The 20,585-nt window shown below is 34.6% G+C and overlaps 2 protein-coding genes across 3 annotated transcripts in view; one reads left to right on the top strand and one right to left on the bottom strand.

Annotated features, from left to right (window-relative positions):
* The window catches only part of LOC120353388 (serine/threonine-protein kinase S6KL-like), a 167,920-nt gene that overhangs the window by 46,292 nt on the left and 101,043 nt on the right, over nt 1-20,585 (bottom strand). The window lies entirely within an intron of this gene.
* Nucleotides 20,154-20,585, top strand: part of LOC111043901 (neurofilament heavy polypeptide) — a 33,103-nt gene continuing 32,671 nt past the window's right edge. The window contains exon 1 of one of the 2 annotated variants that reach the window (XM_039436939.1): nt 20,154-20,294. The gene's annotated coding sequence lies outside the window, so the exon portion shown is untranslated. The remainder of the gene's footprint in view (nt 20,295-20,585) is intronic. The other variant, XM_039436940.1, reaches the window with a different exon arrangement.

Here is a 20,585-nt window from a genome sequence, read left to right on the forward strand (position 1 = left end):
CTTTCATAATGAGTTAAGAATGGTATTGTACCTATGAATCTTTAAAAAAATAAATCTCTCCTTCCCATTACTCTTCCATGCCATGTAGGAGATGATAACGGTGTGGGTTTCTCATAATATGCCCCAAGTATTGCAACTTTATACTTTTTAGCAGCTCTCTTTGTTTACACATTACCTAAGAATTTTGTCATTAGTCACACGATCCATCCATGGAACCCTCAAAATCCTCCTATACAGCCACATCTCATACTCCTCCAATCTTTTTGTTGCAGCTTCTGTCAGTGTCCAATGAGCTACCGACTACTGTATCAAACAGTTTCGACCAATCACAAGCGAGAACGATGCATGCAGTACACGCCCATCCTCGTCTCTGATTGGTCGACGCATAATGTAGACGCCATTTCAAGGATCCAACTCCACAATGCTTCAAATAATGTTATCTTGTTGCATTATTTTGCTTTCTCAAAACTAAACTAATGCAACCAAATATTTGAACACTCCTTCATCGTGAGGTCCGAATTGATTTCCAATCGAAGGGAAGAAAAGTTATAAGTTTAGTATAATCATAGAATAAATATACTGTTTAATTGTCTGTTTGTCTCTGGTATAATATAGTACTTCATTTATAACACTACCAAGTAACCTGTGCTTTAATTAAAAACATGACTTACTGAAAACTTGACCTACTGAAATCTTGAAGAAATCAAAATAGGCTTATAGCCATCCTCGTTAAATTAGGAATCTTTATGCAAAATTTCAAGTTAATCAGTTGAGTAGTTGAGACGTGATGATGCGTCATTCGTGAATTTCCTATCCCGTACATATTTAAGCCAATTCTTTCCTATAATTTATATCATAGACTGGCAGGTAATTCTTGCTCCCCAAGGGTCAAATGGAAAACTTGACAAACTGAAAGCTTGACCTACTGAAATCTTGAAGAATTTAAAATAGTCGTTTAACCATCCTCGGGAAATTGAAAATCGATATGCAAAATTTCAAGATAATCAATCCAGTAGTTCAGACGTGATGATGCGTCATTCGTGTAATTCCTATCCTGTACATGTATAAACCAATACTTCCCTTCATTATATATCATTGAAAGGTAGCCCGTGCACCGCAAGGGTCTAATAAAAAAATTGACAAACTGAAAGCTTGACCTACTGGAATCTTGAAGAAATCAAAATAGGCTTATAACCATCCTCGGTAAATTGGGAATCTATATGCAAATTTTAAGTTAATCAGTTGAGTAGTTCAGACGTGATGATGCGTCATTCGTGAATTTCCTACCCCGTAAATATTTAAGCCAATTCTTTCCTATAATTTATATCATAGACTGGCAGGTAACTCTTGCTCCCCAAGGGTCTAATGGAAAACTTGACAAACTGAAAGCTTGTCCTACTGAAATCTTGAAGAATTTAAAATAGTCGTTTAACCATCCTCGGGAAATTGAAAATCTATAGCTTATGCAAATTTCAAGTTAATCAGTTGAGTAGTTGAGACGTGATGATGCGTCATTCGTGTATTTCCTATCCTGTACATGTATAAACCAATACTTCCCTTCATTATATATCATTGAAAGGTAGCCCGTGCACCGCAAGGGTCTAATAAAAAAATGACAAACTGAAAGCTTGACCCACTGGAATCTTGAAGAAATCAAAATAGGCTATAACCATCCTCGGGAAATTGAAAATCTATATGCAAAATTTCAAGTTAATCAGTTGAGTAATTCAGACGTGATGATGCGTCATTCGTGAATTTCCTATCCCGTACGTGTATAAACCAATTCTTTCCTTCATTATATTACAGACTAGGAGGTGACCAGTGCTCTGAAAGGGTGTAATAAAAAAATTGACAAACTGAAAGCTTGACCTACTGGAATCTTGAAGAAATCAAAATAGGCTATAACCATCCTCTGTGAATTGAGAATCTATAATGCAAAATTTCAAGTTATTCAATCCAGTAGTTCAGACGTGATGATGCGTTATTCGTGAATTTCCTATCCCGTACGTGTATACACCAATTCTTTACTTTATTATATTATAGAATATATGGGATAAATATAGGTATAGACAGAAGTATAATAGTGAAGGATGAAGAACAGTAATAATTGAACTTTCATCAAACAAAGCTTCAATTTCTGAGAAGACAGCAGTGGTACGAATGTAGGTTATTGTTGAGGCATCTTGATGAAAGCATCCATTGTCTGCTATTGATGAAGGATGCATCATAACACCTTCGTGAGAAATTTAATTAATCAAAAGCTCTGTAAGCCTCATGGCCAAGTTTTACTGAAATAGTGTCGAGAAAACTCTTACTAATTAGACAGACTCGGGAAGGATTTCCTGTCGTTTTCATTTTATATCATTTACCTAGGAAAACTCCGAGTTTTCATGTTGGAGAATGGATTTCAAAATAAAAATAGAAAAACATTCAACATTTGGTGAAGTTAGGATGATTTGAATGAAAAAGACTAAGAAATTGTCAAAAAACCACTGATTTATTGATAATTAGAAAGATCGGTTACGGTTATTATTACACCAGAGATGTTATTACAGTTTATCAGAGATTGACAATGGTGTAATAACCGAAACCGGTCTTTCTAATTATCAATAAATCAGTGCTTTTTTGACAATTTCTTAGTCTTTTTCATTCAATATGAATAATTATCACAATATCAACTTCTCAACTACACAAAAAGTTAGGATGATTTAGTCCTGCCTAACACTCAACTTTGATGAGTAGAGGTTAGAATTTATGACTTCTTCAATAGAGTGGAATAGTACTAGTAGTTCTGTGAACAGTAGACCTCGCGCAGTTTTCTCATCCACAAGTATCTGATGTCACGTGTTCTAGTTGATTCAGTTTAATCACAATATTCACAGTTGAATCATAATTTACTCTTAAAACTGTTATTTGTTTTCTCCAAGATCAAAAACTCACTAATGATAATAAACTCAGTTCACGTTTGAATTTTTTATCCCATATATGATGATTCATCCAGTTTCGTGATAATCTTTCCATCTGATGAAAATATTTCTCAACTATTTTAAAATTATTTTTTTTCAATCAAGAATATTATAATTTCTTCAGCATTATTCAGTTCATTCAATCATTTTCTATTTTATTTGTTTATCAAATGTGAGAATATTGATACTGATGGGCACGCAACATAAAAAATATTGAAACCCTACCTTATAGAAATAGACACGGCCAGACATCTGTGTAATGCATACAATGAATAATCCACTTGTCAGCTGATTGATTATGAATAATTCTATAGTCTGATTGATCCTATCCTCAAAGTAGATTATATAGTGATATCAGAGTATGGAGGAATTCCTTTTTTTTTCATATTATCCTTAAAATGCAACATTTCAAAAAACCTTGTGTATACATCGAGGCGCAGTTGAAAAAGGAATATTCCTGCCAAATCTCATCGAATTCTATCAACATGTTTGGCCGTAATCGCGTTTTATACAGACAGACAAAAGCAAATCGAGTTGAAACATAGATCTCACTACGTTCGGTCAATAACTTCTTAATTTGATGACGTGACGAAGTTTGGACATTAATGTCCACTCTACCACTTTATAATTGAATTGAAAAAATATTTAAGTGTGAATATCATTGTGAATATTGAGATTCAACAAATAAATAGATAATGAGGATACAAAGATGTAGTCAACTGAAGTGAGACAACACAGTCGACAGTTGTCAATTTTAATAAATCCAGTCACATGGTCTTGAATGAAAAGATTAAATTTTCACACAATTTGGCAACACAGATTTTCTCCAGTCTCAACCTATATTGGTAGCTCTTTGAACAGTAGACCTCGCGCACTTATAAACAACAGCCTCCTCCAATACTGTTCATCATAGTACTGTCAATGAGTCCTGTCGTGACGTGTCGGAGAGATATCGGTGTGTCAATGAATCCTGTCGTGTCGAGTCGGAAATAAGATATCGGTGTGTAAACTGCTGATTGGGTTGGCATATCGTCACTGAATTGCAACGTATCACCAACAATGAAAAGAGCATGTTATATTGAACGAATGTCAGCTGATAGGCTGTGTTGTGCTAAAAGGACGTAACTCCAAAAAAGCTTCTTGTGTATCTTTTCGGATGCAACACGTTGCTTTTGAAAAGATACAAAAGAGCATCTGTTGGTTATGGAAGCTCCTTGTGTATCATTTCGGATGCATCTATGCTTTTGAGAAGATACAAAAGAGCATCTGTTGCTTATGGAAAGATATATTATTAAAGCTCCTTGTGTATCTTTTCGGATGCATCACGTTGCTTTAGAGAAGATACAAAAGAACATAGGTTGATTATGGAAATATACATTAAAGCTCCTTGTGTATCTTTTAAAATGCAACATGTTGCTTTTGAAAATATACAAAAGAGCATCAATCTGTTGCTTATGGAAAGATACATTAAAGCTCCTTGTGTATCTTTTCGGATGCTTCACATTGCTTTTGAGAAGATGCAGAAGAGCATCTGTTGCTTAAGGAAAGACACATTGAAGCTCCTTGTGTATCGTTTCGGATGCATCAATGCTTTTGAGAAGATACAAAAGAGCATCTGTTGATTATGGAAAGATATATTAAAGCTCCTTGTGTATCTTTTCGGATGCATCACGTTGCTTTCGAGAAGATACAAAAGGGCATCTGTTGCTTATGGAAAAATACATTGAAGCTCCTTGTGTATCTTTTCGGATGCATCACGTTGCTTTTGAGAAGATACAAAAGAGCATCTGTTGGTTATGGAAAGATACATTAAAGCTCCTTGTCACTTTTTGTGTAGTTGAGAAGTTGATATTGTGGTAATTATTCATATTGAATGAAAAAGACTAAGAAATTGTCAAAAAACCACTGATTTATTGATACTTAGAAAGACCGGTTTCGGTTATTACACCATTGTCAATCTCTGAGAAACCGTTTCTGTGGTTTTTTGACAATTTCTTAGTCTTTTTCATTGAATAAAGCTCCTTGTGTATTTTTCGAACGCAACATGTTGCTTTTGAGAAGATACAAAAGAGCATCTGTTGCTTATGGAAAGATACATTGGAGCTCCTTGTGTATCGTTTCGGATGCATCAATGCTTTTGAGAAGATACAAAAGAGCATCTGTTGTATGGAAAGATATATTAAAGCTCCTTGTGTATCTTTCCGGATGCATCCCGTTGCTTTTGAAAATATACAAAAGAGCATCTGTTGCTTATGGAAAGATACATTAAAGCTCCTTGTGTATCTTTTTGGATGCATCAATGCTTTTGAGAAGATACAAAAGAACATCTGTTGCTTTTGGAAAGGTACATTAAAGCTCCTTGTGTATCTTTTCAGATGCAACACGTTGCTTTTGAGAAGATACAGAAGAACATCTGTTGCTTATGGAAAGATACATTTTCGAAAAATTTGGATGTTTTTGAACGGTTAGTATTTAAGTCTAGTGGCCCTCCGCCGTTAGGCAAAGCAACAAAGGACCCGGACTTGTAAGATCGAACTAATAATAATTGCAAGAATGAATCGCGCATGAGTTGAATGACACCTTTCAAGAGCAAATATTGTGACCTGCCATTGTCATTGTGGTTTTGAAGTCTGCCAATTGACTCAATGGCAGTCATTGTTTTGAAGTGTGGGTTAATCTGTAACCCAATTGGCACACCAAGGATGATAAACGGATACTTCGCATATTACAACTCTGCTACCATTTAATTGGCACTAATTGGAAAGTGTTTTCTCTCTCTGTAGCAGGTTCTATTCTATACTGTACATTTCATTTTTCTCTGTCTTAGGACCATATGCACCAACTACGCTTAACTACAGATCTAACCTGTTTATCTAATCTATGATTTTACGTTACGATAAACCAGGTTTACTTGTAGATATGGTTGCTTTTATCACTAGTAGTTCTGTGAACAGTAGACCTCACGCAGTATTTCATCCACAAGTACCTGATTGAAACTATAGACCTTATGGAAATACAGCAATAGACTGGCTTCTCCACACATCTGTGCAATTTTTAACTGATTTATTATGAATAATTCTATAGTCTGATTTTTACTCTAATATTGGCTTATGAAGGAGGCTCCTTTTTCCTTTTATATTATCATTGAAATGCAACATTTCCAAAAACCTTGTATATACGTCGACGCGCAATTTAAAAAGGAACATACCTGTCAAATTCCATGAAAATCTATTACTGCGTTTCGCCGTGAATGCGCAACATATAAATATATAAACATTTAAACATTAAGAGATATGCCAAACCGTCGACTTGAATCTTAGACCTCACTTCGTTCGGTCAAAAATCAAATTCTCCAACTGTCCGATGAGAATACCCAAATTAACTAGAATGATTTCTATTTTATTTAGTAGAATGTAAAATAAATCAACAACTTTTCAAACTGTTCGATGAGAAAACCCAAATATTTTAATAGTATTTCATATAAATTTGCGCTGACAATCTGATAAAATCCTTTGAAAAATCTAAAAAACGGAACTTGTCAAGTGAATCCTTTTGCATCGTCGGCAGCTGTGAAAAAGTGTGAATGAAAGCCCGCATGAATTCAGCTACGTTCCTGACCTAACTGTTCATTAGCACTCTAGCAGCCAGTATCATGGTCACCAATGAAATAAAATCCACTTGAAATTCAATACTAACGATGCTGATGTAAAATATTCATGGGATGATACACTTCGTTGCGAAAATAGCTTGTCACTGACCATCTGACAAAATTAGTGTTTAGTGAAATCCACGTTATAAAGACAATATTTGATTAAAGTTGGTATACTTATCTATCATTCGACAAAGCAGATAACGAAATCCTCCTCTAACTCTGCCACGTTGTTGCTAGGACTCTTTTAACAATGTGGGAATATAATTAATCAACGAAATATTCAATCTTAACCATGAAAATGTTTTGAAAAATATTTCTGTTGGACGAGTAAAATATATTTGATTATTTTGAACAAGAATGAACAGTTAATATTTCATCAGATACACCGGTATCAGCTATCCTCTATGGAAAACAGTGACAAGGCAGAGAATCGGCAACGCTGTTCCCCTATATATATTTCTCCACTGAATAAAGCAATCCTTGAACTCAAAAACTATAATGAAGTTGACGTCATAATGACGACATTCCATTAAATTTGATGACGCTATACATGTCTATTATTCGACAAAGCAATTAGCGAAATCCTTCTCCTTCTTCGCAACGTTGCCAAATCATTTTTTCAACAATATATAGTCCTGAACATAATTAATTAACAAAATATTTTATCCCAATCATCAAAATATATTAGAGGAAAAATTTTTACAGCGGAGCATGGAAAAATTATAAGAGAAATATAATTGAAGCATTATTCACTCTCAAGATAGAACCATAGAGAAACAATACCATACTTACGCTATTGTTTCTTTATGATAGAACTAACTCAATTCACCAAATTATGCAGATGATATACAGGTGATATGATATAAATTATATGATATCTGATAAGATATGATAAGTGAATATTATACAGAATATCGGGTACCGAGCTTCGTTCTGGAGTACAAAAGCATAAAAAAATTATTAAGAAAGAAGAAATTATAATAGCATTCATAAAATTCATACAGAAATGTTCTTTCTAATCACAGTGAATTGAGATTGATTCCCAGAGGAATGCAAAAGTTTCCCTCACAAAGGCCCAGTTGCACAAAAGCCGGTTAATGTTAATCCTGATTAACTTCTCGTGAACCAAATCAGAGAAGACCGTTTCAAAAAGTTGAATCTACTGGAATTAATCAGGATTGAAAATAACCCGGCTTTTCTGCAACCGGCACTAAGTACCTGATTGAATTATTACAAAAGTTCAACAGCTGAGTCATAATTATTTTGACACAGTCCTACACACATGAACTCGCTCACTCACTTCCATCACCAACAGACGACGAAATAATTATTATCAGCTGTTTTTCCAAAGATGAATAATTATCCTTTTAATGTCCTTCAGCGAGTTTTCCCAGGGATGAGGCCTAGTGCAATCGAATCTTTATATTATAAACCTACTATATTCTGAATTTCGTGAGAATCGTTAGAGCCGTTTTCGAGATCCGGTAAAATACAAATATATAAACATCTAAACATATAAACAGAAGTTGCTCGTTTAATAGTATAGAATAACAAGTGGATATGTTTATGAAAGCCACGCCTCGAATTCAACTAGCTTTCTCATTGGATAACGGCTTGAATATGACGTTCTCAAGCTGCTCGCTTTCTATTGGTGGAGAGCTGTGAAGGTAAAATCGCGTCTATTCAACGCATTGACCAATCAGACAGCTTCTTGGTTTTGGATGTGTGGATTACCATTTCAGCCACTTCTACATCAATTTCAAGTTATTGCCTTGATAAGCATTGATGATTGACTATAATGTGCATGAAACGGATACACAATCTCTCGGTATGCGAGTATACAATGGAAGGGCTATCCTATTATATTAAGCGAGCAATTTCTGTTTATTTTTATATCTGGTTACTTATGTTCAACGGATCTCGAAAACGCCTCTAACGATTTTCACGAAATTTGGAACATAGTAGGTTTATGATATAAAAATTCGATTGCACTAGATCTCATCCTTGGGAAAACTCGCTGAATGACATTAAAAGGATAGTTCATCCTTGGCTGAAACAGCTGAGACTTTCTCCGTCTGTGGATAGGAAAAAGTGAGCGAGTGATTCTGTGGAAAATCGAAATATCGCATCCCCGAAATTCATAAGCTGACGTATAGCTGTAAGGTATATAAACATGATAATTTTAGAGGATTGTGTTCTGTCATGGCTTACTCTATCTCTATAGTAGGCTATGGTTTTGTTTATCAATATGGCAATATGATGTTTATCAATATGGCAATAAAATTTTATTTATTTATTTATTAATAAATAAAAATAACGAGCGAAGCTCGGTGCCCCAATATTTTATTTATTACAAGAACGACTGAACTGGAAAAATTCAAATTCTATTCACACTTCCACATTCATACCGTTCTCATTCAATTTCAATGATTGAAAAATATTAGAAATATTCACATATCATCCAATTACTACTATTGAAATCTTGTATACAAAGCATTAATATAGCAAGTTTAGTTTCATTTTGTCAAAAAACACTACATAATCGAACAATGCTTGGTAGTATTATGACATGTCAGGCATTTATACCATTTCTATCCAATTTATACTACTGTATTAGAGTCTTAGAATCTTGTGAGAAAAATAGCATAGAATAGTATGATGTCTTATCATACTAGGACGGCTTTATCTTCCTATTTTCTAGTATAGCCGCAGTTCGTAGATAAGGATAATCTAAAAGCGTCATTGAATTAACGAGCAAAAGCTTCAAGACAGAGAAGCTATAAAATCGGTTAGAATCATGTTCTTCTCTAAAAATAGTCTGAGATATGAAATCCACATTGTCTATTCTCAATAACTATAATAGGAATCAAAATCTAAATAATTATAATCTAAATAATTTAACATGAATAGAATTTTAACATGAGTATAATTTGTGGATTTAAGTGAAATTTTTAATATTTTTTGTGATTGTGAAGGAAGATTTTTGTTTGGATTTTTATTTTGAAATTAATTAATCAGATAAATTCAAAATTATTGTAGTACATTCATTTTTGAACTCAAAATAGTGTGTGAATTAAGTTATCATTTACATAACCTCTAGACTGTGTACTCCAAATTAAGGTTTAAAGCAGTTTTGGGCGAATGCCTGTTGTTTTTGCCTTTATTGTATCTATTGTCTATGAATAAATGGAACGAAATAATCATAGGAATCAACTGTTGATTGAGCTATTCCTAGTTATGATGCAATCAACTTATACTGTATAGTCGTTATTTCTCCCAGGGAAACTAGAATGGAGCTATTTCCAGTTACAATTTAATCAATATTTATTATTAGAATGACTTTTATAAGGAAAATGTGTTCATTCCCAAAAAATCACAGTATTCCATTCACGTTGATTTTTATTTATTTATTTATAATTTTCACAAAGTAGCACTGATTGGGAGAGAAAAACTAAGGATACTCCTTGTACCATTTCTCTCCTAAATTTAGATAACATTTTAAATGTCCGAAATAAGGTTATGGTTTCACTTTCCTAAAATTTAGTCCATTTTCACTAAAAAACAACGAAAACTAAGAATTTTAAATTTTGACGGTAAAAAACAGAATAAAAACCAAAAATATCACACTCAAATCACCATTAATTGGAACATTTTTGTGTAATTTGACAAAATTTAGAGCCAGTAAAAACACAACTCACTATTCAGAACAGCTGAAACTTCTCCTATAAACTTATACCACAGAGAAACACAGATTATTCTTCTCCCGTCTGTGCTTATACTCTCATCCTAACAGGTAAGTAGAGGTTGAATGCCTTTATAAAATACTTATGGAGTAGTCTAATATGGAAAATCTCTACTGTATTAACAGTTTTCCAAGTAGGGAAAGTAACGAGGAAAATGAAAATTCTGATGGTAAAGGTTTAGAGTTTCTCAGAACTTTTCTGCTGACAGAAAGTTTAACAGAACTTTTCAATTCTGTTCAATACAGTTTCTAATTTCAATCAGTATTTATCTATTGAGATGATTTTTCCAAGGAAAGTGTGTTCATTTCCAAGAATGTACAGTATTTTATTTTATATATTTCACCTTGATTTTTCCTATAAAAAGAATCTGAGTACCACTGTAGTAGAATCTCTAAATTTGACACTGTGTTACCGGTTCATCAACACTTGAAATTGGAGGAAAAATAATGAGGAAAATCAAAGTTCTCTTAGTAGATGAAGGTTTACAGTTTCCCAGAACTTCACTTAGATCAATACTGATACGGTTTTGAAATTGTATGCAAACATTTTTGACTCAACACGAATAAAAGAGGTAGAAAAGCCTGTAGTGAGGTCCACGTTATAGAGGCAGTGGAGAAAGATATGAGAACAGCGTTCTCCAAAGAGGAAAACTGATACCGGTAGATCTGTTGTGATATTAACTGTTCATTGTTTTTTTAAGTCATCAATTTATATTTTATTCGTCAAGAATAGTTATTTGTGCAACTAGTGCGCAAAGTGACAGTTTGCTGCACCGAAAGAAAGGCGAGGGCGGAATGGTTTGTTGAGTGCAGCAGAGGAACTTTGCGCACGTATTTCACATTAAGTTTTTCCTACAGTTACCATTGAATATGAGAAGTGGGTAATTATGGGTAAAATTGCCTGAAATGCATCAAATGTTTTTCTGTGTAATTTTATTATTGATAAAAACCTTAATTTATTGTCAAATTGAATAAAAATGTTGTCCTTGGTTATAATATCTACTTAATAAGGTGCTCGTTGTGCTTCGTTGCACCTCTGCTCACTATAGCAGCCACAGCAGTCACTGTTACCAACTTCATTTTGATTTTGCTGCACTGTTGCTCCATATAACCTACTAAGTATTTTGCGTTGCCATGTTGCAAATCTGGAGTGCAGAAAAATTTGTCCGCCATTGGTGCACTGATTACAGAATGCAAAGAATCACTTTTCCGCTCTAGTGCGGGAAATTTTTTTTCTGCACTCCAGATTTGCAACATGGCAACGCAAAATACATAGTAGGTTATATGGAGCAACAGTGCAGCAAAATCAAAATGAAGTTGGTAACAGTGACTGGGCTGCTATAGTGAGCAGAGGTGCAACCAAGCACACCGGGCACAATATTAATTATATATTATAACCAAGGACAGCGACAACACAGTGCCACCACAGCACACACCACACAGCTGCCCCCCGCCATTCAAACACACATACATTATTCAGGCAATTTTACCCATAATTACCCACTTTTCATATTCAATGGTAACTGTAGGAAAAACTTAATGTGAAATACGTGCGCAAAGTTCCTCTGCTGCACTCAACAAACCATTCCGCTAAACGTTTCTTTCGGTGCAGCAAACTGTCACTTTGCGCACTAGTTGCACAAATAACTATTTGCAATGACTCAATTATAAATGTTCATAATTGAGATTGAATATTTTGTTAATTAATTGAATTTCCGAATAGTTAAAAACGATCTAGCAACGTTGCAGAGATGGAAAAGGATATCGTTATCTGCTTTATTGAATGATATACAAGGATAGCAACACCAATGTTGATCAAATACTGCCATTATAACCTGGACCTCACTATATACAAAAACATAATATCATCTGGAGAAAAGGTTCCACAAAAGCGACCAGCGTTGCCGATTCTCTGCCTTGCCACTGCCTTCTATAGAGGATATCTGATACCAGTAAATTATATCTGATGTAATATTAACTGTTCATTGTTCTTTAAAATAATGAATTATATTTTATTCTTCTTGAATATTCTACTAATTATTGTAAAAATTTCATACAAGCCATGATAACAATAATATTATTCTGACACAGACAAGAAGTAAGGATCCACATACTTTGAGCAAGTTCTAATTCCGTGGAAAACTGTATACAAACTCGGCGACCAAATCATGACTGACTTAGCCAGTATATAAATACTGTTTAAATCCTCTATAGAAAAACAAGAATGAACTATTTAGTTAATATTATTTTTTGATAATTCTCATGCTGTGATTATAAAGCAAGACTCTTCAAGATTATTCTTCTCATCCTCGTACAAAATTTCATACAAGCCACGATAACATTATTCTGACACAGACAAGAAGTAAGGATCCACATACTTTGAGCAAATTCTAATTCCGTTTAAAACTGAATACAAACTTAGCAAGCAAATCATAAGTGACTCACTCGTGCTGTGATTATAATGCCAGAATCTCCCAGAAAATTCTAATCATTCTTGAACAAAATTTGATACAAGCCATGATAACAATAATTATTCTGACACAGACAAGAAATAAGGATCCACATACTTTGAGCAAATTCTAATTCCTTGGAAAACTGTATACAAACTCGGCGAGCAAATCATGAGTGACTCACTCATTCTGAGATTATAATGTAAGAAGCATGTTGAGAGTCACTCGCTAACCTTATATAAAATGGTTAGCCTCAGTCAGATAATGAGGCAGTGAACGGCTCCACAGCAATTTTCCGCCTGCCAACTTCAGCTTTGTAATTTCCCATTTTCCAAGAACTGTTTGGAACATCACATGCGAAACATTTTCAAGTTGAGGAGTGAGATAAATAATGAATCAGGACCGAACGAGAATAATATGAAAATCTCACTTATAAAGCAGGATTCTCACATATGAATATCAGTATTTGAGAACGTGTCTGGTACAGTGAAAATATAGTTCCTATGAGTTCAAATGGAGCTATTCACACCGCCCGGCCAAGCGAGTTTGAATAGTCTCTTTACTTTACCGTACTTCTCTTGTTCGTCACAATTACTGAACTGCATTAAGGGAGCAACGATCCCGCAGTATATGACACGTCAAAGTTTAATCTAATATCTACCATCCCTCCTATTTCAACACAACAGATCCCACATAACATACATCAATCAAACATTATTCAACAAGGAAGTCTGCTAACCTGTACGGACACAATACAATAAGGAATTCCCTGAGTGTTTTTTGAACTCATTAGAACTAGAGTTAAAAAATAAAAGAAAGATGTAAGATTTTGTATTCTTTCCTCTCTTTTATAACTCACAGAAATAATATTTCACGGTACCAATACGTTCACTGACATGGGATTATAGGTTGACTTCTTCCACCTCTTCTATTAAAATTTGTGGTGAGTTGAAAATTTTCGCAAAAAATTCAACGTTCAAGAACCCTATCAGTATTGAACGCAGTTAAGTTCTGGGAAACTGTGAACCTTTACTAACACAACATTGATTTTCCTCATTATTTTCCCTACTTCAAGTGTTGAAAACATGGTAATACAGTATTAAATTTGTATAGTTATTCCGTATTCTAACTGCGTGCTTCAACTTACCTGATAATGAAATAAAAACACAAATATATCATCAAATTATACAGTTTTACTTTCCTTGCCCTATTACCATAGGTATAAGGAAAGTATTGCTTTCCGAAAAAAATTAAGGTACCCCAATTTCTAAATTTCTATACGTTTCAAGGTCCCCTGAGTCCAAAAAAACTGGTTTTTGGGTATTGGTCTGTATGTGTGTGTGTGTGTGTGTGTGTGTTGTGTGTTGTGTGTGTGGTGTGGTGTGTGTGTGTGTGTGTGTGTGTGTGGTGTGTGTGTGTGTGTGTGTGTGTGTGTGTGGTGTGTGTGTGTGTGTGTGTGTGTGTGTGTGTGTGGTGTGTGTGTGTGTGTTGGTGTGTGTGTGTTGTGTGTGTGTGTGTGTGTGTGTGTTGTGTGTGTGTGTGTGTGTGTGGTGTGTGGTGTGTGTGTGTGTGTGTGTGGTGTGTTGTGTGTGTGGTGTGTGTGGTGTGTGTGTGTGTGTGTGGTGTGTGTGTGGTGTGTGTGTGTTGTGTGTTGTGTGTGTGTGTGTGTGTGTTGTGTGGTGTGTGTGGTGTGTGTGTGTGTGTGTGTGTGTGTGTGTGTGTGTGTGGTGTGTGTGTGTGTGTGTGTGTGTGGTGTGTGTGTGTGTGTATGAGTGTATGTGCGTCTGTGTAGCCTACACAATATCTCATCTCCCAATTAACGGAATGACTTGAAATTTGGAACTTAAGGTCATTTCACTATAAGGATCCGACACGAACAATTTCGATCAAATGCAATTCAAGATGGCGGCTAAAATGGCGAAAATGTTGTCAAAAACAGGGTTTTTCGTGATTTTCTCGGAAACGGCTCCAACGATTTTGATCAAATTCATACCTAAAATAGTCATCGATAAGCTCTATCAACTTCCACAAGTCCCATATCTGTAAAAATTTCAGGAGCTCCGCCCCATCAATGCAGATAGATTCCCGATTATCAGGATTCAGATACAATTGAAACAAAAAAAAATCAAGTTGAGTAGATTGAGCATGAAAATCTCTACAATAAATGTTCAGTAACATTTTCACCTAAAATTGAAAATAAGCTTTAAATTCGAGAAAATTTGATTATTCAATTGCAAATTATTGTTGATTCTATTAAATCATTCACTATGAAGAGATAGCAGACCTCATGTGTGTCTCCAGCGTTATTGCCCTGTCACCAGCTGGCTCAAATCTTTGAATAGTAGACTTGAGATGCGCGGGAACACTAGCGTCAGTGATCAATTTTCATAACGGCAAGGAAAGTTGTGTGAGTGCGCCACACCAGATTTTTTGGAATAAAACTGTAGAATTTGATGATATGTATGTTTTTATTTGAGTTTGCCTCCGTGAGGAACAACTCATAAAAATTTCCAAGCTGAGCAGATGAATGAATTCTATATGATAATAGGAGAGTTATCAGAAGAGAGAAGTTCAAATTGAGAAATGTGGATACATTTAATTCATCACAATTATTCTCCTTACTTACATCTGAGTTTCATTGAAGGATGAAGGAAAAACACAGACAGTCTGATAGCATCCAAACAGCCTCGACTGTTATAATTTGATGGAAAAAATATATAGTGAGGTGCACATAGTACACTTAGTGCCGGTTGCACAAATGCCGGTCAATTTTAATCTTGATCAATTTCACGAGAACCAATCAGAGAAGCCTTCTTCTCGAAAAAAACCTTTCGGGTTGGTTCTCGTGGAATTAATCACGATTCAAATCTAACCGGATCTTGAGCAACTGGGTCTTATAATGACAGTCGAGAAAAATAGAACAGCGTTGTTAAAGACGATCTAGCAACGTTGTGGAGGTAGAAAAGGATAGCGCTATCTGCTTTGTCGAATGATAGACAAGGATAGCATAACCAATGTTAATCAAACATTGCTATCAAAACCCTGGATCGTAAGATCTAGAACGGTTCTACAATATTGACAGTGACTCAGTCGAATCATTAGAAATCGTTAGAAGGCAATCGAAGAAAGGTCAATTTCATCCCTCAAAACAAAACCACGAAAACGATCATAGATTTGACAAATTTATAAGAAATCGTTAGAAGGCAATCGAAGAAAGGCCAATTTTATCCCTCAAAACAAAACCATGAAACCGATCAAGGATTTGACAAATTCATAAGAAATCCTCAGATAGCAATCGAAGAAAGGTCAATTTCAGTCCTAAAAACGAAAGCACGGAGTCGATAAAGGATTCAGTTGGGGAATAAAAGAAGAATTGGGCAAAAGTGGATCCATTCCGGTGGGTGGCTCAAGAGAGCTTCAACTGTTTCCAGTAGCAAAGAAAACAACGTGGGTGAAATGGTTGGATAAAATACAGAGATAGCAATCTTTGAGGATCAGGGGATGAAAGAGTTCCAAGGGTTATTTTTTTAAGGGACGAGTTATTTTTTCCTTCTCACTTCTCCTTCCTCTCCCTCCTCGAATATATCCCTTGAAACATCCCCTTTACGTCAAATAATAAGAGTTGAACCTTTTCTCAAAATGATATGTTTTTTGTATAGAGTGGAGCCAGCTTATCTCACTAAAAATTCAGATGCTTAACTTAATTCACAGCAACTAAATCTCTCCTGTCTTTGTGACGAGGGTTCAATCCACTGGGTTACTTTTCTACCTTCAGGTTTACAGTCCTCTTTGTTGAAACGGGGAAAATTTTTTCTCCATATTCGTCATTTAATTTTTGAAAAGATTCTCCTTCATATCAGTCATCTAATATTTCTCATGGTTCTTTATGTTTTGATTATTTCAAAATCCAAGTTTTCATGGTTTAATAAACCTCTGTGTTTTGATTGTTTGAGAATAATTCAAGACTGATGTATTTTTTCAAATTGAAATGAATTTAATAGAATGATTGCAGGTCAGTGAGAAATGAATTGTTTATTTCTTAGTATTATTATATTGTCTCTTCTTAGTGAAATAGAACTTTGGACACATAATATACAACCCAAAACATGGATATATTATTTCTACTAGCCGTCAGGCTCGCTTCGCTCGCCATATCCGTCTAGCCAGGGGGCTCCGCCCCCTGGACCCCCGACTGGATCGTCCAAGAATGAGATCAGCAGGCTCGCTTCGCTCGCCTGCATTTTTCATTTGAGCATTTTTATCATATGTTAGGACAATTCAGTCGGGGGTCCAGACTAAACGTCTGGCTAAACGGATATGGCGAGCGAAGCGAGCCTGACGGCTTAGCTAGTAATATAATATTCCCAGGATTGAAGTAGCAGTGCCCAATCAATTTTTCCGCGATAAATGCATTTAAATCTTCAACTTGGTGCCAACCTAACAAAGTCAACTCAACTTAATGCCAACCTGACAAAATTATTAATTTAGTTGCCAGTTAACAACTGTTTCGAAGAGGTACTCTATCTAGATTATAGTTCTATAGTAACATATGATATGGAAATTTCAATTATAATTAAGAGATTGGGAGAAGAAGAATATACATGCTAAAAGACGAACTTTAAACCCTTAAAAATCACCCTTAGAGTTAAAATATCGCCAAAAGATTTCTTAGTGCGCCTCTAAAGGGCCAACTGAACATACCTACCAAATTTGAACGTTTTTGGTCCAGTAGATTTTTAGTTATGCGAGTGAGTGAGTGAGTGAGTGAGTGAGTGAGTGAGTGAGTCAGTCAGTGAGTGAGTGCCATTTCGCTTTTATATATATAGATAGATTATTCATTCATTCATACAATAAGTACATCATCAAAATGATAGGGAGAGAAAAAATAATGTAACCTTGTGCTATTCCTCTCCCAAATCTAGATAAGCTTACACATAGTCCAAAATAGGTTAATTTTATTATCATTCTATTTATATTTTTACTATCATAATTACTATTATTCAAGTACTAATTTCTCTGCAGCATCCCCCCCCCCCTTCAGAGCTCCTCTATACAACATCTTGTCTATTAAATGTTCAAAAATATAGCCAATAACTCACATACAATATAATGATTCAAGTAAAAATATAGTATCTCAAGAGAGTTAGATCTTCATTCACAGGTAATCTCAAGAATGTATCAAACTTTATTCTTCGATAAGTAAATTTTAGTAAATATAGTAAAGAATAGTTAAGAATAGTATAGTTAAGAATAAAGTAAACTTTATTCTTCATATAGTTTATGTGTTACTCTTCTCTATAAAATATTACTGTTCTTAGATAAATTCACAAATTCAATATCTGAAGTGACAAGCCTGTCAACTCTCCTTTATGATTAACTGTCGCTATGTTGTAATTGTTGATTTATTTCGAGAATTTATGTTTCTATTTGCATGGTTGAAATATCCAAACTATCTAGTCTACATCTGTTAACTTAAATATTATTCATCTTATAAGATTCATTGTTGTAATTTGTTATTTATTTCGAAGATTTATGTTTGTTAAAGTATTACTTCTCCATAGTTACCTTTAAATTAGAAATGAACAACCAATTTATATGAGCCAAGGCTCGAACAAATAAAATGATTATTTATTTATTTATATCTGAAGTAAAAGTAGCTCAAGAGAATTACTTGATTCTTGGGTAATCTCAAAAATCTATCAAATTTTATTCTTCAATAAATTATTATTATCTACTCATTTAATTTACGTGTTACTCTATGAAATATTACTATTTTCAGATAAATTCACAAATTTTCTATTGTCATTCTCCCAAATCTGCATGGAAGCCTAGTGGTTTAGCAGTATCCCAGTCTGTATAGAAGACTTTCAACAAAACTCATTCAATTTGAGTTCTGATTTCAATTCAAAGGCTCGGTTACTGGGACACTTATTAAATCTAATGGACCACTAAACTTATAGATTTAATGGTACATTAGTTTTATTTATTATTATTAGATAGAGCGAACAATACAATAGTCGGAAAAGGAAAAACAGGCTATTGCCCAAAACTTCTTCAATTTCCTGATTTTGTCACAAATCGTCCAAATATTATGTAGGTTATGTTCACTTCAATTTCAACACCAAATCTTCAATCTGAAACTAAAAATCAGATAAGTGTTCAAAAAACCGAGCCCTAGTATCCTATTCAGGAAACCACAGTGGAAATTCTTTGCAACCTATAATAAAATATTAATCACCCATCAAAACAACTATATTCTGACACCAAAACTACAGGGGGAAATCTCTTCTAGAATAAATTAATCACTCATCAAAGCAACTATATTCTGATACCACACCATAATTGAGTTACTAAGGCCCGGTTGCACAACAGCCGGTTACATTTTAACCGTGGTTAACTCTACGAGAACCAATCAGAGAAGGCGTTTTGATAAGACGGCTTCTCCAATTGGTTCTCGTAAAATTAATCACGGTTAAAATTTAACCGGCTGTTGTGAAACCGGCACTAAGCTAATTAAAATCTCCGGTATTATGTAGATCATGCTCAGTAACACGTGAGTACATTAATTACATTCAACGGGTGAGAAGTATAGTGTATTAGAGTGAGATACATAAGTATAACAACCGAGTAGTGTATCAGAATATATGTATCAGAGTGAGAGATACATAGAGTTTTATACCTCAGAATATATGTATCAGATTGATTGATTGATTGAGTACTTTATTTATGTAGATTACAATATATACTGGCTTATACACTTATATACAATAGCTTACAATACAGCAAAATTATAGATGAATTTACATAATATAGACTAAGAAAATAATTATTGAACTGTATATGATATGAGAAAGCAGTTTTTAATATAATAACTATAGATAATTATATTGTTATGCATCTACATAAATTGGCGGAGCTTTGGACATATCAATGTCCATTCTTCGGAAAGAATATTAAAAATATCCTCCCCACTAACTAACTCTCTACCATTCAGATTGAGATACATAAGTATAACAAACGAGTGAGAAGCAGTGTATCAGACTATATGTATCAGAGTGAGAGAAACATAGAGTTTTATACCTCAGAATATATCCTATCAGAGTGAGATATACATAGTGTTTTATACCTCAGAATATATCCTATCAGAGTGAGAGATACAGAGAGTTTTATACCTCAGAACATATGTATCAGAGTGAGAGATACAAACGATATTATAATATAGGTCTGCCCGTTATACGAGATATGGAAGGAGATGAAGTTTGGATGATGATGAGGAATGGCAGGTGGTTGGGGGGGTAGATGACGGTGGTGGGGTAGGCTAAGGGGGTAGAGGGGCGAGTCAAAGCAACGGCCTTATAAAAGCGGGTAGTTTCGAGCCGAGCGGCCAGTTATTAACAGACAGTGAACGTTGCTGGACGTTTGTGAAAATCTAAACTGTGAATCATCTTTGTTCGAGCACTCACACACATACACACACCTACCAGGTTAGTAGACGAATACATTTACAATCGATAGAGTCTAATGACATGTAAGTGGTTTGTTACAGTGGATATTTCGGGAAGGGTGCTGTGGAAATTACGATATTATCCTTGTGTGAACTTGAAAGTGGTGGAAACATGTTACTTGTTGGGTTAAAGCACTGACGAGGAAATTAATTAGGCTTTAATTAATTGAAATTAATTAGACTTAAATATGTGGTAGAAGTATCAAAATTAGCTAGATGTAAAGAGTTTTTTCCTGAGGGAAAACACGTACGTTATTTGATAGGTAGAATC

Source organism: Nilaparvata lugens, chromosome 10 (genome assembly GCF_014356525.2).
Source record: "Nilaparvata lugens isolate BPH chromosome 10, ASM1435652v1, whole genome shotgun sequence".
NCBI classification, from domain to species: Eukaryota; Metazoa; Arthropoda; class Insecta; order Hemiptera; family Delphacidae; genus Nilaparvata; species Nilaparvata lugens.